At 39.2% G+C, this 26,051-nt stretch overlaps 1 non-coding gene across 1 annotated transcript; it reads left to right on the top strand.

The window, feature by feature from the left end:
* The first annotated feature begins 3,748 nt into the window (after positions 1-3,748).
* Positions 3,749-3,855, top strand: LOC118487761. The gene has a single exon (XR_004882704.1). It is a non-coding gene; the product is annotated as a small nucleolar RNA R71 (small nucleolar RNA).
* The last annotated feature ends 22,196 nt before the right edge of the window (positions 3,856-26,051 follow it).

Below are 26,051 nucleotides of genomic sequence, written 5' to 3'. Positions count from 1 at the left end.
TTTGTCTTTTATGCTGCTTCTTGGGCACGGCCCCGTGCTGGCTGAGCACGGGGCGTGTTCAGACTTCTGCTTTCTCTTCTTTGCTTTGGAGGATGCCGTTGAGGGTCTGGGCAGTCTACTTTTATTCCTTTTCTTGTATTTATGCTAGAATTAGTTGTCTTTTTGCTTCTTTTGTGAATTTGAGCTCATTTCATCCTGAAAATACAAAAGGAAGACAAAAACACTCTTTTTCCAACATTAGTACTTAAAAAGGGTTAGTTTTATGCCTTAATTGATGTGATTTATATGTTGCTTTTTACACACATCAAATACCCCCACACTTGAACTTTTGCTTGTCCTCAAGCAAAACTCTTTAAATGTGGCTTACACTCCCAAATGGAATAGGTAGAAGAGAAAGTTTTTGGCTTGTCATAGAGTGTCGGGAATCCAAGATCTTTGTAAGTTTTATTTTTATTTATTTACAATCCTATTCGTTATGATTTATTTAAAACGTTTCACAGGATAAATTACTTATTCGGGCATAGCATGCCTTATTAAAATTCCATTTATATACAAGTTCACATACCTCACGGGAGATCACTCAACACTCGGCCGAAGGTGTATTTTTTTTTAGTGAATCACTCGAGAGCGGCATGGAACTTACGCCTTCCATAGGCTTGCCAAGCAATCAATCCTCCTCCTTTTTAACTTTTTACCTTTATAAATATCAAGAGGACTTTTTGGGTGAAGGGTTAGGCTTGGGTTAAAGGTGGGTGGTTGGGTTAGTGGTTAGTAAAAGGGCGAAAATCGTAAAAAGCGTCGGTTTTCGTGACATACCTTGTTTTTAGTGACTCTTTATTTTGAAGTATTTCTCCAAGCAAGCTTTTATATAGCTTTTTGTTTGTTTTTGACTTCATCATATTTTTTTTTTTGTTTTTTTTTGTTTTGTTTTTTTTTTTTGATAAGTCACATAAAATAGCGAGCTTACGAAAAACCGAGCTTGTTACTAAAATAAAGGGTGAAAAATAAAAAAGGGTTTTTGGTGGGTAAAAAAAGGTTTTAGGGTAATGAAATGAAAGGTTTAGGCTCAAAGGGGCTAACTAGGGGGATTTTGGGTAGGTGGTAAAAAAAAATGAAAAATAATGGTGTAGAAAGAAAAATATGGTTAGTCCTAATGCCTCGATCACTTACTTACTTAAGTTGGTAAGGACCGGGAATGTATCGTCGTGGCAAGTTCTAGAGTTGTAAGAACCAAGCGGCTATTCACAAAAGAAACGAAAAATGAGCATTTAGTGTATATTTGTATGCTCCATAAAGGCTCAAAACTCACTTTTGTGGGAATGGGTTTTTAATGCGATCAAGTATATATAATCGAATTTTTAACTAGACTTGTTATGCCGTTTCGTAATTTTCTTATGTTGGTTCTTTGTTATCACGACGCTATCGGTTGTAAATTTGTAAAAATATAACCTTTTTAGAACTTGTTATTCCCAAATTAAACCAAGACAAGTAAAAAAAACGAAAAGTTTTTGAAAAAAAATTTGGGGTGTTTAGCGGTTCCAATAGAGTTTTGCGTAAGGCTTGTAATTAGGATTTGCAAAATTCAAGGTTTTAGCATCCCCCCCACACTTAAATTACACATTGTCCTCAATGTGTCCCAAAAATAAGATTTTCGGTTGATTAGAATGTGTAAAAGTGGGTTAAAAAGCAAAGATTTATGTTACTGGCATCCTGGACACGGCCCCGTGGTGACCGGGCACGGCCCCGTGGTCAGGTGCCAGTAACAGAAATTAAAGAAATAAGACAGAAGCCTGGACACGGGGGCGTATCCCCTGAACACGGCCTGTGTCCAGTTACCTGAACTGGGCGTTTTTCTGCAGGTGGCTCAGCACGGGGCCGTATTGGTTGGGCACGGCCCGTGTTGAGCCTTCTGTGATGGAGATTTGTGTCGGGTTGCTCTGTTCTTTGTGCAGGGGGCCATTTTTCTCGTTCCCTTTTTCATCCATTACCACCATGAGTGTGTTTTATTTCTGCAAATTAAAACTAAAAGATTAAACTAAACTAAGGATAGTTCCGCGGCATGCCTCCGTGGTGCGCCACGTTTATAAGGGTCCTTGGCTAGACCCAATGCGAGGTTATATGTTTTCTGAGTGGGATGCGTGGCGTCCCATGTTACACCGTCGGAGAGCAGCATCCAAGCTCGAATCAATAACCTTCATGTAATTGACCGGGTCGTCGTCCTCTATTCTCTTCCCAACTCCGAACTTCACTTCATCATCCCCATACTTCAAGGTGAGTGTCCCGTTATTCATATCTACCACTGCTTGGGCGGTGGCAAGGAAGGGTCTCCCTAGTATGAGGGGGACCTTGGTGTCTTCCTCCATATCGAGTATGACAAAGTCAGCTGGATAAACGAATCTGCTTACCTTTACCAAGACATTCTCGATGACACCTTGTGGGAATTTGACGGATCGATCAGCGAGTTGTATGCTCATTTTTGTAGGGCTCGTGGTTCCTAAGCCGAGTCTTTTGAACATTGATGAGGGCATGAGGTTAATGCTAGCCCCAAGGTCGGCTAAGGCATTACGAACGGGCGATTCCCCTATTGAGCAGGGAATCGTGAAGCTTCCGGGATCGATTTTCTTTTGGGGAAGTTTATTGAGTACGAGGGCAGAGCATTCTTCGCCTAAATTGACTAATTGCAAACTTTCAATTTTCTTTTTATGTGTAAGGAAGTCCCTCATGAATTTAGAGTACTTGGGCATTTGGGTTAGGACTTCGATAAAAGGAACATTGACATGCAATTGTTTTAACAGACTTTCGAACTTTGCGAATTGCTCATTGGTCTTTTGACGAATTAACCTACCGGGGTATGGAACTCGAGGAGCCTTGGTAGGCTCTGGTGACGGAGGGGAGTTCTTTTCCTGCAGAGGTGTGGGTACTGTTTCTTCCGTTGGCGGTGGCACTTCTGCAGGCCCTACGGCGTGGTTCTGTAGTGTGATGAGGTGAACTTGCGCTTTTGGGTTTGTTTCGGTATTGCTAGGTAATGCGCCTTGCGATCTCTCGGCAAAATTTTGAGCTATTTGATTTAATTGTTTTTCTATGTTTTGAATACTAGCTTGTTGATTTCTAAAATTTGATTCTAATTGTAGAAATCTTTCCGAGTTTTTCTTATCAATGTCGGAGACGAGGCGAGATACAGTATCTTCGAGCCTTTCTCGTCCACTTTGTTGTTGAGTGAAATTTTGTGACTCATTTCTTGGTTGTTGAAAGTTTGTTCGTTGGGTTTGTTGGTTACTAATATTGCCGGGTTCCCTCCAACCAAGGTTTGGGTGGTTTCGCCATCCTTGGTTGTAAGTTCCCGTTGGGGGACCCGACGGCCTAGGTCTATTATCAATGTAGTTTACCATTTCTTGTTGATCGTCTGTTTCTTTCATACAACTCCAATTTTCATGTGACCCACCACACCCTTCACAAGCCATAACCGAGACTGTTTTTTGTCATTTCCAATTTTTTTATCTTTGAAGAAAGGGCCTCGATTTGGGCTTGTAAAGAAGTGCTTTCATCGACCTTATGGGCGCCCGGGGCGATAGACTTATTTCCCCGGGGGGTGTGCCATTGAAAATTGGTTTGAGCAATTTCCTCAATTTGATTATATATTTCGTGTGGGCGTCTATTACCTAAAAGTCCCCCGGAGCTAGAATCAAGTGTCTGCCTAGTGTGTGGCAACAATCCATTATAGAAAGTGGATACTTGTTGCCATATTGCAAGGCCGTGATGGGGACACTTGCGTAATAGCTCCTTGAACCTTTCCCAAGTTTCATATAAGGATTCCCCGTCCTCTTGTGAATATGTATTAATTTCAGTCATTAACTTAGCAGTTTTAGCGGGAGGGAAATACTTATATAGAAATTTTTGGGCTAGTTCATCCCAGGTGTTTACCGATCCAGCTGGGAGGGCGTTGAGCCAAGCTTTCGCTTGGTCTTTTAGTGAGAAGGGAAACATACGGAGGCGGATGGCGTCGTTTGATGCTCCATTGATCCGAAAGGTATCACATATTTCCAAGAAATTAGTTATATGTAGATGGGGATCCTCGTCCGCAAGCCCATGGAAGGTTGTGGAGTTTTGGAGCATTTGTATCAAATGCGGCCGGAGTTCGAAGTTATTAGCTTCGACATTCGGAGCATTGATAGCGGCGCCTAGATTACCTACGGTGGGTCGTAGATAATCCATAAGGGTACATTGGTCCGCCATTGGAGGTGGATCACCCGAAACCTTCTCTTGGTTTTTGGCTTTTAACCTTTTTTCTGAGAAAGCGTTCGGGTTCTTCTAGTGGTTCTTTTATGTCTTTATTGGAACTGGAGCTCACACACTACGTGTGGTTGGCGTCGGGTTCCAAGTCCTGCAATAAAAACAGAAAAGAATGTTGGTCAGAAGGTTCACCACGGCCCCGTGTTTAGCGAACACGACCCGTGGTCGGAGTTTCAGTGATTGTTTTCCAGATCCCAGTTACTGGAAGTTGGACACGGCCCCGTGTTGCACCGGCACGGCCCCGTGGTCAGCCTTCTGTAACTTGGAAAACAAAAAACTGCAAGTAACGATGCTGGGCACGGCCCGTGTCCGACCAGGCACGGCCCGTGCTGAGCCCTGCAGAAGCTGAAAAACTAAGAAAAATCCTAAAAATTAAAAAGAAAAATAAAAATATGATTAGGCCGTTGATTCCTAACTTTCTTAAAATCCTTGTGTCCCCGGCAGCGGCGCCAAAAACTTGATGTGCGTTAGGTGTAATATATTTTTTAGATGTATAATTAAGCCCTTTTTACACTTTTAGCCAAGTTTTAAATATATAAAACACGATATTCACTAACACTAAACACACATATGGGCAAGTGCACCCATCGTGGACGTAGTATAGTGTTGGTAAGATACCGAGGTCGTCCAAGGACACAAGAGCTTTTAATACCGGTTTATCCTCAACGTCTAATCAAATCAAAAAGTGAGAAAAATGTTTTTTAAACTAAGAAAATAAAAACTAACTAAATGCTGAAAAATAAAAATAAAATAAAACAGATAGACAAGATGAATCACTTGGATCCGACACGTGTATTAGTATAACCTTTGATTATTTTCGCACTTTTGCACTTGTTTAAGAGATTATCTTAGTTATTGTAGTAGGCCCCTCTTTTGAAGGCGACGTTACCCTCAACCCAGTAGTTTGAGTCAGCAAGGATACAATCCTAAAGGGTCGGATTATTGAAAGATAATGAATTAAGTTATTAATGCAAATTGTGGTAGGCCCCGCTTTCGGCGGTGACGTTACCCTCGGCTAAGTAGTCTGAGTCAGCAGGGATACAGTCCTAAATAGCCGGGTTATAGTATTAATAGTAGTTAACTTATGAGGGGGTCAAAGAGTTTGGATCCCCGCCATCCAATACCTATGGGCATTGAAGGAGATCCTACTAAATTTGACCCAGGTCCCAAGCAGGACCTCTAAACGCTGAACAAGGGCAAGACCCTTACCAAACCGTTCCCTTAACCCCCGACCAGGTAGCCAACATACCTCCATATAGACCGTGGAGATATGAATGGTGAAAATCTTTTATTTTATATAGACAGTAAAATAATGCCAAGACACCACGGACAAACGATAAGGAAAGATCACCTTCAACATAAGCAACTAGTTATTAAAGTCATTAATACAAAACCAAATAAAAAGTGCAAAAGATTGAAAATAAAAAGTATTATACTAAACACTTGTCTTCACCAAGTGATGTAAGAGACTTAGGCAAACATGGCCTTGATTGTCAAGAACTCTTACGATCAATCTTGGATCCCGAGACGACTCACACACTCTACGATGGACAATGGATGATGGTGGTGGATGATGGTGTTATGGTGGTGGTGGGTGGTGGATGAAGTGTGAGAGAGGTGGTGTGCCAAGGGATGAGATGGAATGAAACCAAGCACTCCTATTTATAGGCTGAACAGAAGGCTGGGCACGGCCCCGTGTCCGCTGGACACGCCCCCGTGCACGTCTGACACTCTCTCTCCTCATTAATTGTAATTCGCAATTACAATTAATGCGCCTGCTGTACTTTCACCACGCCCCCGTGCCCGCTGGACACGGCCCCGTGGTGGGCAATGGAAGCTTCTATAAGTTTGTCTTTTATGCTGCTTCTTGGGCACGGCCCCGTGCTGGCTGAGCACGGGGCGTGTTCAGACTTCTGCTTTCTCTTCTTTGCTTTGGAGGATGCCGTTGAGGGTCCGGGCAGTCTACTTTTATTCCTTTTCTTGTATTTATGCTAGAATTAGTTGTCTTTTTGCTTCTTTTGTGAATTTGAGCTCATTTCATCCTGAAAATACAAAAGGAAGACAAAAACACTCTTTTTCCAACATTAGTACTTAAAAAGGGTTAGTTTTATGCCTTAATTGATGTGATTTATATGTTGCATTTTACACACATCAGCCGCATACCGCATACCAAGCCTCTTTCCCTCCCAAAGTTACCTATGCACCTTATCTTCAACACCCACTCACAAAGAAATCACACCAACATACATCAGACCTTCAACCTGCTCTCCTCTCATCCATCTCGACACCTTCACAACTACAAAACATTTGTCTCGACATTTCACCCACACTCTCCAACTCTCTCTGGTTCACTACACTTTCGCCGGTGATCGGAGCTTTGCCGGAACCGTACGAAGCTTGATGGGACTCCTTTCGTTACGTCTCGTTCACCGGGGAATACCGCAACTTTGCCAGAATCGAAGATCACGTCAGAGTTCTACGACGGAACTCGAATCAACATCATTTCGGACTTTCGGTTAATCGCTGTTGTTCGTTCTGTTGGATTTTTTTCCCAATCTTACTCGTACGTTACTTACAAGAAATCGCAACGCAACCAATGTGAGCATACTCGATCCCTTTTTTTAGCTTTATTACCTTTGGGATGCAATACATGTACTTTGAATCGAATACACAAACATGCTAGAATTTTTATACAAATAATCTCTATATGCTCATACGTGTTATACTTGCAATCATACGTGTTCAAATTCATATGCTTGTACTTAGTCATTGCCATGAAAAATCTGTTCAAAACATTTTATACTTATATTCAAACTTGTATACTCGCCAATACTTTTTTGTATTGAACTATGCTTTAACGTGTATTGCAGGTTGTTGATATAAAACTGCAAGGAATCTAGTAGGATTGCCTAGAAACACATTTAAACTTTAATCCTGGTTGTATTGTAATTTATTTCCAAACATGTTGTAATTTGTTTCCAATTTTTGTATGACCATTAATCAATGAAATGGAACTTAATTACTTGAATACTTGTTGTATTTTATTTATTTCAAACTTGTGGTATTTCTAGTTCAAACAATGTAAAAATCAATTATTAAATATTTGCACAAATAGTGTTATGAAGTCTCTTGCAATCTAGTATTCGTCTCATCCCGATGTTTCCGCCATCGGTTGGGGTGTGACAGATTGGTATTAGAGCCATAACTATAGGGAATTAGGTAGAATTGACATTTTCGACCTAGTCTATAGTCTAAGTACCAAAACTTGACCATTCCTGATTCTTGCTTAATATGAAATTCTCCCTATTTGCTTCTACCTATTCGTTTTGTCTAAATATACAATGTGCCTTTTCTAAGACATTTTACGCAATAAATAGCTTGAAAACACTCATATTCCACAATCGAAATAACTCATCAAAATAGGGGTAATTCCCGCCTTTGGTGACGAATTATTGTCCACCTTACATGTTATTTTGCACGAAATTTCACCATCAAGTTAGGAGTGATATCCATATCTTTATGGAAATTTTCCATTTCATATTCTAGTGGATCCTTATTGACGACTCGAGATTCTATCTTGTTCGTTCAATAAACCACATTTTGGGGATGAAATTGTCAAGCTAGGATTGATGTCCACACCTTGATGACTGGTCCACTCTTCGATTTTCAATCTCGCCAAAGTTTCGTATCTGCCATCAAATCAGGGACGTGTATTAACTGGAAGGGTAAAATACCGTTAATCGCCTGGCGACGAGAGTATTATACCTATTAGGCCAAAGCATGTCTCCCTAATTCGGAAGGACTTGCGATTCACTTTGGAATAGTCAAAGTTTCTAAACCCGAAGTACTCCAATACTTATCAAGCCTCTCTTTTATATTAACTTAACTTTTATGCGATTTAATACTTGTTACCTAATCATCGTTTTTACACAATAAATTAATACACGCATACTGATACGTTATACTTGATTCGGGATTACTGGACATTCTTATGTGATAAACTGGTCATTAGCTTCGTAAGAAGCCACACCTTAACATATATAGTGCTTGTGAAACACTATAGGAGTGACGCACCACCACATGGATTTGTGGTTATGTTACGGATCTTTTCATAGCAACGAAATGATGACATGTGCTATGATTAGATGACGCTTGCGGGCACGTTGGGTTGACAATTTTGTCATTAACTTCGGGAAAAGCCTCACCTTGACATATGTAGTGCTTGTGAAGCACTATAGGAGTGACGCACCGCCACATGAATTTGTGGTAATGTCAAGACCTTCATTCATACATTATGAATCTTTTCATAGCAACAAAATGATAACATGTGTTATTATTAGATGACGCTTGTGTTAAACGCTGGGTTGACATTTTGCCATTAACTTCGGATGAAGCCTCACCTTAACATATATAGCGCTTGTGTAGCGCTATAGGAGTAACGCCCGCCGCATGGACTTGCGGTCATGTTAAGACATTCATACATACTTGCGGACATGATGGTTTGACCAGTGAGATCACATGCCAATAATGCGTTAATCTAGTTAACTAGATATCTCGTGTGGACTATTCAAAGACTTTAATCATACCCATACTTAAACTCTATACTCTCATACTTAAATACAATCATGCATGCATACTTTAAATTCTATACGCTATCATTATCACTCGTAATACGTTAATATACCCCGACCCGTACACTACTAGTACAAACTATGCGAACCATGCACAAACCAAAATAATCATGGATGCATACATGATTATACTGGTAGGTGCATGAAAAACATAGTAGGTTCTACTGTGTACCATGACACGGAACGTAACATGACACCGAATAACGAAACGGATGTAACATGGTATGAACATGGTGGATACGCCGTCGGTACTTCCTATATATAAGTGTTCCAACCATATTACCAAACTTTCGTAAAAAACGTGCCATGAGAAATTCGGTGTTTCCCCATACCTCATTGAATACAAACTTTGATCACACACCACCTATTTCTCGGTTATACCCAAAACACACTTCGAAAATGTCATCTTTCCCCAGGGTCTTCCGCTTGAATAAATTTCGGGACGGAATTTCCTAAAGTAGGGGAGACTATGACGCCTCGTATTTTCGTATTTTTATATATTTTTAGAAAATTCAAGTTCGTTTTCTATTTTTAGAAAATCAAATCGAAAAACGGAATAAAAATGTCAAACGACGCGATTTTACACGATTTTTTTACCGTAAGCGACAAACAAGCGCGTCAAACGTGACTACCGACACTGTTTTACGCCTTCTCATTTAAAAAAAATAATTTACGACATTTTACGACATTCGGGTTTTGATAACGGGTCTCGTAGGAATTACGGGCCACTTAAAACGCGGGAAGTGGGCTTGTGGGCCTTGGGCCCAAGCCCACTAACCAAACCTAGTATAAATAGTTAGTGTTTAATTGAAAACCCTAATCTCACTTTCATAACATCAGCCACATACCGCATACCAAGCCTCTTTCCCTCCCAAAGTTACCTATGCACCTTATCTTCAACACCCACTCACAAAGTAATCACACCAACATACATCAGACCTTCAACCTGCTCTCCTCTCATCCATCTCGACACCTTCACAACCACAAAACATTTGTCTCGACATTTCACCCACACTCTCCAACTCTCTCTGGTTCACTACACTTTCGCCGGTGATCGGAGCTTCGCCGGAACCGTACGAAGCTTGACGGGACTCCTTTCGTTACGTCTCAGTCACCGGGGAATACCACAACCTTGCCAGGATCGAAGATCACATCAGAGTTCTACGACGGAACTCGAATCCACATCATTTCGGACTTTCGGTTAATCGCTGTTGTTCATTCTGTTGGATTTTTTCCCAATCTTACTCGTACGTTACTTACAAGAAATCGCAATGCAACCAATGTGAGCATACTCGATCCTTTTTTTTAGCTTTATTACCTTTGGGATGCAATACATGTACTTTGAATCGAATACACAAACATGCTAGAATTTTTATACAAATAATCTCTATATGCTCATACGTGTTATACTTGCAATCATACGTGTTTAAATTCATATGCTTATACTTAGTCATTGCCATGAAAAATCTGTTTAAAACATTTTTATACTTATATTCAAACTTGTATGCTCGCCAATACTTTTTTGTATTGAACTATGCTTTAACGTGTATTGCAGGTTGTTGATATAAAGCTGCAAGGAATCTAGTAGGATTGCCTAGAAACACATTTAAGCTTTAATCCTGGTTGTATTGTAATTTATTTCCAAACATGTTGTAATTTGTTTCCAATTTTTGTATGACCATTAATCAATGAAATGGAACTTAATTACTTGAATACTTGTTGTATTTTATTTATTTCAAACTTGTGGTGTTTCTAGTTCAAACAATGTAAAAATCAATTATTAAATATTTGCCACAAATAGTGTTTTGAAGTCTCTTGCAATCTAGTATTCGTCTCATCCCGATGTTTCCGCCATCGGTTGGGGTGTGACAGATTGGTATCAGAGCCATAACTATAGGGAATTAGGTAGAATTAACATGTTCGACCTAGTCTATAGTCTAAGTACCAAAACTTGACCATTCCTGATTCTTGCTTAATATGAAATTCTCCCTATTTGCTTCTACCTATTCGTTTTGTCTAAATATACAATGTGCCTTTTCTAAGACATTTTACGCAATAAATAGCTTGAAAACACTCATATTCCACAATCGAGATAACTCATCAAAATAGGGGTAATTCCCACCTTTGGTGACGAATTTCAATCCACCTTACACGTTATTTTGCACGAAATTTCACCATCAAGTTAGGAGTGATATCCATATCTTGATGGAAATTTTCCATTTCATACTCTAGTGGATCCTTATTGACGACTCGAGATTCTATCTTGTTCGTTCAATAAACCACATTTTGGGGACGAAATTGTCAAGCTAGGATTGATGTCCACACCTTGATGACTGGTCCCACTCTTCGATTTTCAATCTCGCCAAAGTTTCGTATCTGCCATCAAATCAGGGACATGTATTAACTGGAAGGGTAAAATACCGTTAATCACCTGGCGACAAGAGTATTATACCTATTAGGCCAAAGCATGTCTCCCTAATTCGGAAGGACTTGCGATTCACTTTGGAATAGTCAAAGTTTCTAAACCCGAAGTACTCCAATACTTATCAAGCCTCTCTTTTATATTAACTTGACTTTTATGCGATTTAATACTTGTTACCTAATCATCGTTTTTACACAATAAATTAATACACGCATACTGATACGTTATACTTGATTTGGGATTACTGGACATTCTTATGTGATAAACTGGTCATTAGCTTCGTAAGAAGCCACACCTTAACATATATAGTGCTTGTGAAACACTATAGGAGTGACGCACCACCACATGGATTTGTGGTTATGTTGAGTTAAACTTGTCGGTGCAGTTGTCTGTCGACTTCATCTTCGTTCGAGTCTTAGTGTAGAACTGATTGTTTTGTGCACGGAAATCGAGAAAGTGAGAATTAGGGCTGATTCCGCTTGAAATGACATGTCTGATTCCGCTCCAAATGAGTGTTGAGGTTCCGCTTGAAACATGTTCAAGCGGAATCAGAAGATGTATATATAGGGGCAGTATAAGCGGGATCAGCGACAGTTAGTTCAGAGTTGTTTTCCGACGCCGAGGTGCTGTCGAGGTGTCTCCGAGTCTGTAACCGAATACTGATTAATACAAGAGACAGTTAATAGTGAATTCAAGCTAAACAAAGACAGAATGAATGAATTCCGCCTCTGATTCTGTCTAAGCACTCTTCTGATCAACTCGTTAGGTCGTTTCACGATCCTACAAGTGGTATCAGAGCTCAGGAGGAAGAGTTCTTACCGTTTAGCTCGTTTTCGCTGGAGAATTCTGATTTCTACACCATCTTTTCACAGATTTTCAAGTTTTCACGGTTAAAATTGGCCAAATTTTTCACAAGATATGTAAAATTACAATTTAACAAACCCGTGAAAGTTTCAAGTCAAAATTCGGCTTAAAACTGGTAAAGAATGGCCTAAAACCTGATTCCGCTTGAACGAGGAAGTTGTGATTCCGCTTGTTATTTCAAGCGAAATCAGGTATATCACTTGAAAAGTTCTTATTTCGCTCGAGCATTTGGAGCGAAATCAGAGTTTTAGCTTGATTCGGTGATTCCGCTTGAGGAAGTTAACTGATTCCGCTTGAATCAGTTTGGTTTTTGATTCCGCTCGAGTGAATCATCTTGATTCCGCTCGAATCTTACCATTCCGCTTGAATCAACCGTGTTGATTCCGCTTGAAACATTTTCAAGCGAAATCAGTCATTGTGTTCATAGGTGTGATTCCGCTCCAAAATGGGTATTCCACTTGAAAAGCTTTATTTAGCTTGAAAGTGTGTTTTTGTGTGAAATTTTGTCGGGAACAGTTTGAAAAATGGCAATGGTGTTTGATGAAAAAGAAAATGATCATCTGGAAAAGATAAATGATTGGTATCGAGGACATTTTAGCAGTTACTATCAAAATTTGTCTAAGAATGTTTGGGTTAACCGGTTCGAATGCTTTATGTGTAAGAAAGATGAACAATTAGATGATTTGGAGAAAAGATTTGATCGTTTGACTGACTATTTGAAAGAGCATAATATAATCATACCTGAAACTGAAAAAGTATCAAAGTTTGCTAATGCATTACCAGCTAAATGGGATGATATTTTGGAAAATCTGAAATGAAATACAAATTTTTCAAAATTACATCTATATAAATTCATTAGCAAACTTAAAACACATAAGTATGATAATGAAAGGAAGAAGAAAGAATTAATGGATAAAGTAAAAATGAATCTAGATGAATTGAATTTAGATGTGATAGATGAAATTAACAGAAGAATCAATGTATGTTGGGCTGCAAAAAGAAATTTGAAATACGATATGAAGAGAGGTTGTTATATTGATGAAAATGAAAATCCTCTTGATTTCGTTAAAATCTTTTGTGCAGGAACATACAAAATAGAAACAGAGCAATTTCCAAGGAATGAAGAATCTGTGAAGCTTGAATCTTCGAATTCTGAATCAGAATGCTCTAAATATGATCAACTCGAAACTAACAATGGCAAACTCTTGACGGATGCGGAAAGTTTGACATTGGAAGTCAAGAAGTTGAAAGATGAGAAGCAAACTGATGATAAACAGATTCTTAATTTGCAGGGAAATTGTGAGAAATTGAGATCTGAAAATGACAAACTGTTAAGTGATTTGAACAGTTTGACATTAGAAAACAAAGTTTTTAGAAAAAAAGAAAAAGAGTTTGAAAGCAAAAAGAAATCTTCAGAAAATGAAGATTTCTGGATAAAGCTTGAAAACAAATGTCTTTCCAAGAATTTTTATAGGGAATTGTCAAGTCATGGATTTCATAATTTGTCACACCCTGATATTTCCATGTATTACCGTTGGGCCCGGTGGGGAGTATCGTGACGTAGTTGATATCATCATGGTCAATGCACAGCGGAAGTCTTAAAATAATAATACAAACCGATTTGAAAGTATAATAAAATATTACACAACGGTTGTAAAGTAGATCCACATGTGGATCAAAACAAAAGAAATATTGTTCAACAGACTTAAAGTGATAAAAGCTTGCAAGACTCTTTATTTAATCATTCAGGAATTTCCAGCCCATTACGCGTAGTATCTACACTTAACCTTTTTGGAAAAATACGTCAGTTTACACTGGTAAATACAATTAACTCACTCTTTTTGAAAAGTGTTTATAAAATTGATTTAAATGCACAAGGCACAAATATTCTTATATAACTTGGGACAAATATTTAAAATAATATTGTGTACAGATTTATATGTTTGTCGTACGTTCAGAATCCGAGATAGAAGTCAGAACAAGATTAATAGACACACCACATAATATAGACCCACGGTGAGTTATCCTCAACAGGCGGGTATATCTTTTTACATACGCACTGTCAGGTGTATGCCTACACCCCGTGCTTAAGTCGTGACCATTTCAATGAATGAGCCGAGGATATCCAGGACATGATCATTAACCCCCCCCCCAAAGGCTTAGATCAAACAAAACAGATTAAAACGGGTTATCTCAATGGTTTAACCACTAATCGATTAAAGATTCAATACCCGACCAAGCGGTATTATTAAATACCGTATCCCAAGCCCGTATAAGGGAAAATAAGTTAAAAGTATTTACCTGAGCTAAAATATAAATTTAATCTCAGCCGTATATCAAATCAGCAAGTACAGTAGCTTTTACCGGGCTCCTAATCTGGAACGGAAGTTTTAATAACCTATTAGATTCCTAACGAGTCTTGTTTAAGTTATAACTTAGACCGGTTAGTTTTAAAGAATGGTTTTTGGTTCAAAACGCAAGATTAAGCGAAGACCGGAATAGAATGTGATTTAGACCCCACAAGTAGGAAGACTTGTATAAATTGGGTAAACTAAATACATTCTGGATTTTAAAGTAAAAATGATAAGGTTTGACCCGTTTCGGTTAATTTACGCAAACAAGTTACATAAATCTTACCTAACGCGTATATGCATAACGGGTAACCAAAAGAGTCATGTACAAGTTCCATAAGTTAATATGCTTTAATTATGTTATGATATCAGTAGGATATCTTCCATCATGCCCAAAATGGATTTAAAATCAATTAAAGCACCGAAGGGTATTTTGGTCATTTTAAAGTTTATAAAAGAGGTTTAAATATAAACTGAAGATCTGGTCCAAAACCTTCTGTGAAAATATTTATTTTATGTGGTTACAACAACAAGATATCATATATATATGTGTGTGTTTAATCGTTTATGGCCAAACTATGCACCGTAGGGGCATTTTGTTCATTTCACATAAAATTTATTTTTAAAATCAGTAGGTAATAAGTCTTAAGCATTAAATATGGTTTTAAACCATACAATGCGCTTAATAGGCGTAAAAGTCGGTATTTGACGATACTTGAAATGTTTATAAAATTTTGAAGTCCTGATCAGTTTCTGAAGCTTAAAATATTTTATTTAACATATGAAATCAGTAGGAAAAGGTTTGGTATCAAAATGATATATAAAACTCGTTTTATCAATGAAAAGGGCAATTTCGTCAACACCGAATTTACACTAGAACTCTATATTATGATCAGTATAAAATTTCAACAAAAATTTCCAAAAATCCCTAAATATTATATCATAACAGTGAGTAGCAAGTTTGGTGCCAAAAATTGGATTTAAATATGATTTATACCGAAAATGCCATTTAATTAATAAAAAGCTTTCATTTTATGATATCTCGCATAACTTTTATTTTAGACTATGAACTGATGTTAAATTTTTAGGACATGCTTATAAATCAGTAATAAAGGTTTTTGTCCTCTCACATTTTCAAAAATATCGTTTTTATATCAAAAGGGCATAATGGTCAACGTTTAAGCATTTAACGTAAACATGCAAATGATTCAGATTTCAAAGGAACCATATAGTATAATCTCAGTGGGTTATACTAACATGTATTAGGGTCCTAAAGAAACCCTAAGGCATATCTAAACTAATGCTAAATCGGGCCAGAACTATAAGTCAAAGCAAAAGTCTAGTTTTGCGACTTTCGGTTGCGAACCGAGCCTAAACTCGGAATTTGTCACACCCCCAAAATCCACCATGCGGAGTATCACCGCTTGGAGGCGTGACATGACCAGGATCGATCCACCAATCATATTGAACAACGTAATTAAGTAAATGAAACCAACCACAATACAATTGGTGACCAAAAGAAAGTAACCGACTTTAAGTTAGCAGCGGAAGCATAAAACGTAAGTCCAAAACATAAGTTCCATAGTCATAAGTTTAAAGTTCAAAACGTAAGTTTAATAGGTTCATAAGGATTAAATATTAAGCACGGGACATAACAATCCATATCCCACAACGACCTCCTCCTCGTGCAAGCTCCATAAGCATCTAGCGACATGTAAGGCATGTAATCAACGAGTTAACAACAAAGTTGAGTGAGTTCACGGTTGGTTGTTTAGTTTTAAGTTGTTTCAAAAACATAGTTTTTGTTTAGTTGGCTTACTTGCCGTGGGGGTTACCCCATAGTTAAAAATATGTTTAACAAATTTCTCTTTTCCCAAACCATATTTAGTGGGGGCTTCCCCATGTGAACCACTAGACCGTTATGATATCGACTACTAATGAAAATAAGTTGTGCCCTACGTCAATGTCTATCATCATTGACAGTTTACCATAATCCATTAGTACATGCACGTCCGACTGGCACGGTGTGAGGTTTGTTAAACCTAATAGCGCTATTAACTAATGACCTGCTCGCCATTGGCCTCGGCGATTAAGTCGATATAAAATGAGGGACTTCATGATAGAGTTTTGTCTAGTAAGTTTTAAGGTTGTTGTCCTACCCAAGGAGGACGAACGTACGTATTCTACCCAAGAAGAATACGCAGGATTAATATTGGCATCCTACCCATGAAGGATGGCGGTACATATCCTACCCAAGGAGGATATGTAGGTTTCGTTTTAGTTCTTTAACCCATTCCCAAACCACCGGGAATCCCATGCCTTAGAAAGTGTGTGAACTCACCTTGGTTTGCTCGGTTAGATTAGTTACTCTAATAATCAGAATCAAGCACGTCCTAATAAAGTACAGATAACAATCAATTTCTTGTGCAAGCATAACACGTATCCTACGTATGGTTTATCTACTCATTACTTCTATCACATACCACACATACCACACAATTCCAATGTCAAGGTACTTTGTTAAGTTATATTATTTTACCCTAAAATAATATAACTATCTCACAAAATAAACAAGTATCCACACAAGTGTTCTAGTATAAAATATATATTCTAAATATATATATTTAACCATTTTACTTGTAAAATCAACCTCCAATACTTTGTATTTTTGTAACAAAACTCATGGCGAAGTTTATTTTGGAAAGCAAAGTTAAAACGTATATGTGAACACTTGTTAGAAAAATAATCTCTAAGTGTTGGAATTTTTAGAAAATTTCGCCAGAGTTTCCTTTGTAAATGGAAGTGTCCATGCTAATAAGCATATCATTCTCTTTTCCAAACATTATTCAACAATCAACAATCATTCATTAAACAATATTACATTCACCAAGTGTAAGAACAATGCATTCTACGTAGTAACATGAACTTGAGTTTTCGTAAAAACGCGTAGTAACTTGGTAAGGTATTTAGTGGTCTTAGTTACCTCCCGAAGTGTATTTACTTTTGTGAAAATCTCTTTCTCGGGATTTCTAGATGATTACAACTTGTAGGTACTTTTTACAAAAATATTTATTTACCACATCTTCTTGTTCCGAAAATATTTCTATACTTATTTTGTTACTAAAAATAGTGTAGGTTTACTAAAAATCATGATCTTTCAAGAATCGTCCTTTCAAACTTGGTTCCTTTAGGAAAATCATTCACAAGTCAAGATTAATAGTTCACTTTGTTTGTTATTTTACAAGAAATCATTTTATGTTCAAGTTCATGTCTAAATGTGAAGGTGATCTTTTTATGTAAACCTTTAATCACTTCTTTAACTTGTTAATTCATGTTTTTAATCATGATTTAACAAGTTCTATGTGATGATCAACATCATATTTCTAGTAATCATCAAGCAAGCATCAACATATACCAAACAACATCACACTAGTAATATTTCATTATGTTTCATCTTTTTATGTAAACTTTATGTAAAGCTTCATGTTTATGTTTTTAGTTCTTGTTCTTAGTGTTCTTGTAATATTCATCATACATTATTCAAAATGGAAGTAAACAAGAGTAAATCAAGAACTTACTACTAGCTTAAAGCTAGCGAAGATCTCTAGTGAAAAAAAAAGATGGTGAAAATGGATGATGAAAGCAAGTAATGAAACTCCTTGATGATCTACAACTTCAAGCTCCTTTAAATCACCTTCTAGTCTTGAATGAGGCTTGAAATGGAAGAAGATGGTGGTGTTTAGGTGGTGATGGTGGCGGTTATGGTGAGGGCCGAGAGGAGAGGGAGAGTGAGGGAGAAATAGTGTTGATTTTTGTGAAGATATGAAGTGATAGGAATGATCTTACACCATACTTGTAAAGATCACAATCTAATATTTTGGCTACAAGATCAAGCAATATCTACATAAAATATGAGATAAAATCTAGCAAATATTTGGGTGATTTGGTGGGTCCCTTTTGGACCGAAATCGGGTATGGGGGGGGGGGGGGTTGATGTAAATTTTGTAACAAGTTGGTAAGTGCAAGTTCAATTCTAAGTATACAGTTCCATATGTTAGTTAGTGGGTATTTTAGTGGGTGTTATGGTGTACAAGGATCATGACTAGCCAAGAAATAATTAAACAATGTATTTGACAAAAATTTAGTGTCCCGGGTAATGTCCGGTTGTTCGGTTAGATACCGTTCCGTTAAAGTGTTTAATTATTCCGTTTAGTGTCCTTTTTATAACTTTTCGTGTCACAATTAATTCCCAACACTTAGGAAAGCATACAGGACTATTTAGTCAATTTTCTGCACAAGACTAGTATGTTAAAAAACACATGTAAGTATGACACAGTAATCAGAAAGCAGTTAAGTAATTCAGCACAGTCATCAAGCACTTTAATTAACATTAATAAATCGTACGGATACATGTAATTATGAGGGTTGTCACATTCTCCCCCTGTTAAGAAAATTTTGTCCCAAAATTTAGCACGTGGTTACTGAGGAAGCTAGTTGAGTTGCGTTGGTTTCCTTGTTTTCCTAGGGTGTCACATCATCCCCCCTGTTGGTATGGAATTTCCTCCTGAAATTCTGCAGTAGCTTCAGCCTCAGTAGTGGTTGCACTTTTCTTAAACAACTAGGGATACTTGAGTTTCATTTGGTCTTCTCGTTCCAAGGTATACTCCGGGCCACAACGAGAATTCCAACGAACTCGAACAAGAGGTATCCTGGTACGCTTGAGAACCTTAACATCTCGATCAGTAATCTCTACTGGTTCCTCGACGAATTGCAGCTGGGCGTCGATAGTGAGCTCCTTGAGAGGAACTATGAGGGTTTCATCTGACAGACACTTCTTCAGATTCGACACATGGAAAACATTGTGAACCCCGCTGAGTTCTGCCGGTAGATTCAGCTTGTAGGCCACCTTGCCAATTTTCTCAATGATTTCGAAGGGTCCAACATATCGCGGATTGAGTTTGCCTCGCTTGCCAAAACGAACTACACCTTTCCAAGGTGAAACTTTAAGTAGCACTCGATCCCCAACCTGGAACTCGAGTGGTTTCCTTCGCTTATCAGCATAGCTTTTCTGACTATCACGAGCTGCCGCCATTCGTTGTCGTATCTGAGCAATCCTTTCGGTTGTATCCACTACAAGTTCTGGGCCTGTGATTCGACTGTCGCCATCCTCTGCCCAACAAAGAGGTGATCGGCACTTCCGTCCGTACAATGCCTCGAACGGAGCGGCCTGGATGCTGGTGTGGTAACTGTTGTTATACGAGAACTCCACTAACAGGAGGTGTTTTTCCCAGCCACTGCCAAAGTCGATCACACATGCCCTAAGCATGTCTTCAAGGGTTTGGATGGTGCGTTCAGATTGCCCATCCGTCTGTGGATGATATGCCGTGCTCATGTCTAATCGAGAGCCAAAGGACTTGTGCATAGCTTGCCACAATTCAGATGTAAAACGTGAGTCACGATCAGAAATGATGGAGGTTGGCACTCCGTGCCTTGATACTACTTCCTTTAGGTATACGTCTGCTAGAGTAGAAAACTTATCCGTTTCCTTGATAGCTAGCAAATGTGCAGACTTGGTCAGTCGATCCACGATCACCCAAATGGCATCATTCCCGCGTTGAGATCTAGTCAGGCCAGTTACGAAATCCACGGAAATTTGCTCCCCTTTACATTTAGGTATCTCTGGTTGTTGGAGTAGGCCTGATGGTTTCTGATATTAAGTCTTGACTCTCGCACAAATCAAACATTTACTGATGTAGGTTGCTATGTTGGCTTTCATGCCAGGCCACCAATACGTAGTCTTGAGATCGTGGTACATCTTATCCGAACCAGGATGTACTTAATAACGAGACTTGTGCGCTTCGTCCATCACAAGCTCGCGTAAATTTCTGTAAAGTGGGACCCATATGCGCCCTATTACATAGTAGGCGCCATCTTCCTTTTGTTCTAACCACTGCCTCGATCCTCGTAAGGACTCAGCCCTGATGTTCTCTGCTTTCAACGCTTCAGCCTGAGCATCTCGTGTTTGAGCGGGAAGGCTAGAGTGAATGGTAAGCTGTAACGCACGTACACGCTTAGGTGTAGAATCCTTTCGACTAAGGGCGTCAGCCACAACATTGGCCTTGCCCGGATGATATTTGTTAGCGCATTCATAATCATTCAAGAGCTCGACCCATCGACGTTGTCGCATGTTTAATTCCTTTTGCTTGAATATATGCCCGAGACTCCTGTGATCGGTGTAAATGGTGCACTTGGTACCGTACAGGTAATGTCTCCATATCTTAAGTGCGAAAACAACTGCTCTCAATTCCAAGTCGTGCGTAGTGTAGTTTCTTTCGTGAACTTTAAGTTGGCGCGATGCGTAGGCAATGATCTTGTCACGTTGCACCAATACGCAACCAAGTCCTTGGATGGAGGCGTCGCAGTAAACCACAAAATCATCTGTGCCTTCAGGCAATGAGAGGATAGGCACGCTACAAAGTCTATCTTTTAAGTGCTGAAACGCAGATTCCTGTGCATCGCCCCAACGATAGGTGATACCTTCTGAGTCAGTGAAGTGAGGGGCTGCGCAATTTTTGAGAAATCCTTGATAAACCTTCTGTAATATCCTGCCAAACCCAAGAATTGGCGGATTTCTATTGGTGTATGGGGTACAGGCCAGTTCTTGATCGAGTCAACCTTGGATGGATCCACATGAATTCTATCCTTGTTTACCACGTGGCCTAGAAAATGGACTTCGCGGAGCCAGAAGTCACATTTCGAAAATTTGGCATACAACTGCTCTGTTCGAAGAAGTTCCAAGATAAGCCTCAGGTGTCGCTCGTGTTCCTCCTGACTCTTAGAATAGATCAGGATGTCGTCGATGAATACAATGACAAACTTATCCAGGTAAGGCTTGCACACTCTGTTCATGAGATTCATATCGTTAATCCAAAAGGCATAACCAGAAACTCGTAGTGCCCATACCGAGTCCTGAATGCTGTCTTAGAGACATCCTCGTCTGGGACTCTCAGTTGATGGTAACCTGACCTCAGGTCTATCTTGGAATAGAAACTCGACCCTTGCAACTGGTCGATTAAGTCATCAATGCGCGGAAAAGGATAACGATTCTTCATGGTTACCTTGTTGAGTTCGCGGTAGTCAATACACATTCTGAAGCTACCGTCTTTCTTCTTCACAAATAGCACTGGAGCTCCCCAAGGCGATGAGCTAGGGTGAATGAAACCCTTGTCCAAGAGCTCTTGTAGTTGTGAGGACAGTTCTTCAAGTTCTGATGGAGATAGATGATAAGGTGCACGAGCTATTGGTGCTGCTCCAAGAGCTAGCTCGATTTGAAACTCGACTTGCCGATGAGGCGGAAGACCAGGTAATTCCTCAGGAAATACCTCAGGAAAGTCGCGCACAATAGGAATGTCTTCTATCTTCTTTCCCTTCGAGGATGTATCAGAAACGAGGGCTAGGATAGCAGTGTGGCCCTTTCGCAAACACTTCTGAGCCTTAAGGAAAGAGATGATGCCCACAACAGCACCACTTTTGTCGCCACGAATCACGAGGGGTTCCTTACCAGAACGAGTGATGTGGACAATCTTCTCGTTGCAAAGAATTCCCGCTTGCTGGTGAGATAACCAATCCATCCTAATAACAACGTCGAAGCTACCAAGTACGATAGGAATAAGATCGATAGAGAAGGTCTGACCAGCTAAGACGAGGTTACAACCCTTAACTGTGTGTGTACCCTTAAGACTTTCACCATCAGCTAGTTCTATAACATGTTTGGTGTTTTAAGGGTAATGGGGTACGCTTAAGCACCTGACTAACTCTTAGGAACACATATCTAACATCGGCACCCGAATCAACTAAAATAGAAACAAAGAAGTTGTCTGGTAGGAACTTACCCGCCCCAATGTTGGGGTTGTTTCTTTCTTCCTCTTGTCCATTCAGGAACTCATGCTCACCAGTCCTGCGGTTATCCTTATTGTCTCCGTTATTGTTCCCGTTGCCCTGGTTGCCGCTGTTGTCACAATTCTGTCTCATCTGCGGATGGTTCCTCTTGAGGTGGTTTTCAGCACCACATCGAAAACACCCCTTCTTGCTACCCTGCTGCTGCTGGTTCCGGTTTGCAGGATATGGGCTCCTGCAGTCTCTAGCCATATATCCCATCTTCTTGCACCGTTGGCAACATGATCCCGCACATGACCCGCTGTGGTGCCGTTGGCACTTGCGGCGTCTTGGTTTATTCCCGAGGTATCCCCCCTGATTTTGGTAGTTTAGCCCCTGCTGTACTAGTTTCCTGTGCGGGTCCTATCGTATAGAGCTAGGACCCTCACCTTGGTGATCACCCCAAATATGCTTGTTACTCTTAAGAGTGTTTGCATTGGAAAATTTACGCTTGGGCAGCTTGCCCTCTTCCACCGCCTGATCGGTGAGCTGGTGCGCCAAACAAACTACTTGCTGGATTGTGGAAAGGTTGGCCGCAATTACAGACCCTTGGATTTCCGGGACTAAGCCTCTGAGGTATAGCTTGATTCGTCGAGATATGGGTTGTGACAAGTTAGGACATAAGGCAGCCAAGTCGTTGGACCACTTTGTGTATGCCTCAATCTCCGATCCTTCCATCTTCAACCCATAATACTCTATTTCAAGTTTCAGAATGTCGTCCAGGTGGCATAATTCTTCCTTAATCAAATCCTTGAAGTCGCTCAAGAGGGTGGCATTCGTGTCTGCCAACCCGAGCATCTGAACTTGTGCGTTCCACCAAGAACACGCTTTTCCTTGCAGCATGCAAGTAGCGTACTCTACTCGTTTGCTGGCAGGGCTTTCACTCTCTTTGAATGTATATTCGATTCTCCAGATCCAGTTTAGAAGGCCAATTGCCCCTCCAGTGCCGTCAAAAGTGGGAGGTTTGCACTCCAAGAATGCCCTGAAGGTGCCCATGCGTGTTTGAGGGTGCATGGGTTGACTCCCTGTTTGGGTTGCTAAGGCTTCAGCAATCCGTTCGTTAATCAAAGCCATCAGCTGACCCTGAGTCAAGTTGAGACGCCCACTCATGATCTTCACAACGAAGTAAATATGAGTGAGGAAGGTGTCGCGAAAGTGCGTAAGTGTGGGGTGACAAAAGAGTGAAAGCACACAAGGTTCAAATAGCAGTTATCACGTTAACTAATGCACATTGTGAACTATCTAACCGACAATATAACATAGATCATACCACCTATTGTGTCGAGTCTTGCATGTGGAGCGAAGCGTCGTTGTGGGTCGTTGAGCACTATACAGGTTATAGTCTGGTTTTGTCAAAAAGCTTTTCCCTTTTTAAAACCAAGTTCACTATAACCAATGGCTCTGATACCAATTTGTCACACCCCCAAAATCCACCATTCAGAGTATCACCGCTTGGAGGCGTGACATGACCAGGATCGAGCCACCAATCATATTGAACAACGTAATTAAGTAAATGAAACCAACCACAATACAATTGGTGACCAAAAGAAAGTAACCTACTTTAAGTTAGCAGCGGAAGCATAAAACGTAAGTCCAAAACATAAGTTCCATACTTCATAAGTTTAAAGTTCAAAACGTAAGTTTAATAGGTTCATAAGGATTAAATATTAAGCACGGGACATAACAATCCATATCCCACAACGACCTCCTCCTTGTGCAAGCTCCATGAGCATCTAGCGACCTGTAAGGCATGTAATCAACGAGTCAACAACAAAGTTGAGTGAGTTCACGGTTGGTTGTTTAGTTTTAAGTTGTTTCAAAAACATAGTTTTTGTTTAGTTGGCTTACTTGCCGTGGGGGTTACCCCATAGTTAAAAATATATTTAACCAATTTCTCTTTTCCCAAACCATATTTAGTGGGGGCTTCCCCATGTGAACCACTAGACCGTTATGATATCGACTACTAATGAAAATAAGTTGTGCCCTACATCAATGCCTATCATCATTGACAGTTTGCCATAGTCCATTAGTACACGCCCGTCTGACTGGCACGGTGTGAGGTTTGTTAAACCTAATAGCGCTATTAACTAATGACCCGCTCGCCATTGTCCTCGGCGATTAAGTCGATATAAAATGAGGGACTTCATGATAGAGTTTTGTCTAGTAAGTTTTAAGGTTGTTGTCCTACCCAAGGAGGACGAACGTACGTATTCTACCCAACGAGAATACGCAGGATTAATATTGGCATCCTACCCATGGAGGATGGCGGTACATATCCTACCCAAGGAGGATATGTAGGTTCCGTTTTAGTACTTTAACCCATTCCCAAACCACCGGGAATCCCATGCCTTAGAAAGTGTGTGAACTCACCTTGGTTTGCTCGGTTAGATTAGTTACTCTAATAATCAGAATCAAGCACGTCCTAATAAAGTACAGATAACAATCAATTTCTTGTGCATGCATAACACGTCTCCTACGTACGGTTTATCTACTCATTACTTCTATCACATACCACACATACCACACAATTCCAATGTCAAGGTACTTTGTTAAGTTATATTATTTTACCCTAAAATAATATAACTATCTCACAAAATAAACAAGTATCCACACAAGTGTTCTAGTATAAAATATATATTCTAAATATATATATATTTAACCATTTTACTTGTAAAATCAACCTCCAATACTTTGTATTTTTGTAACAAAACTCATGGCGAAGTTTATTTTGGAAAGCAAAGTTAAAACGTATATGTGAACACTTGTTAGAAAAATAATCTCTAAGTGTTGGAATTTTTAGAAAATTTCGCCAGAGTTTCCTTTGTAAATGGAAGTGTCCATGCTAATAAGCATATCATTCTCTTTTCCAAACATTATTCAACAATCAACAATCATTCACTAAACAATATTACATTCACCAAGTGTAAGAACAATGCACTCTACGTAGTAACATGAACTTGAGTTTTCGTAAAAACGCGTAGTAACTTGGTAAGGTATTTAGTGGTCTTAGTTACCTCCCGAAGTGTATTTACTTTTGTGAAAATCTCTTTCTCGGGATTTCTAGATGTTTACAACTTGTAGGTACTTTTTACAAAAATATTTATTTACCACATCTTCTTGTTCCGAAAATATTTCTATACTTATTTTGTTACTAAAAATAGTGTAGGTTTACTAAAAATCATGATCTTTCAAGAACCGTCCTTTCAAACTTGGTTCCTTTAGGAAAATCATTCACAAGTCAAGATTACTAGTTCACTTTGTTTGTTATTTTACAAGAAATCATTTTATGTTCAAGTTCATGTCTAAATGTGAAGGTGATCTTTTTATGTAAACCTTTAATCACCTCTTTAACTTGTTAATTCATGTTTTTAATCATGATTTAACAAGTTCCATGTGATGATCAACATCATATTTCTAGTAATCTTCAAGCAAGCATCAACATATACCAAACAACATCACACTAGCAATATTTCATTATGTTTCATCTTTTTATGTAAACTTTATGTAAAGCTTCATGTTTATGTTTTTAGTTCTTGTTCTTAGTGTTCTTGTAATATT

Source organism: Helianthus annuus, chromosome 15 (genome assembly GCF_002127325.2).
Source record: "Helianthus annuus cultivar XRQ/B chromosome 15, HanXRQr2.0-SUNRISE, whole genome shotgun sequence".
Lineage (NCBI taxonomy): Eukaryota > Viridiplantae > Streptophyta > Magnoliopsida > Asterales > Asteraceae > Helianthus > Helianthus annuus.
Note: the sequence above shows the minus strand (reverse complement) of the source record. Positions and strands in the feature narration are given on the sequence as shown.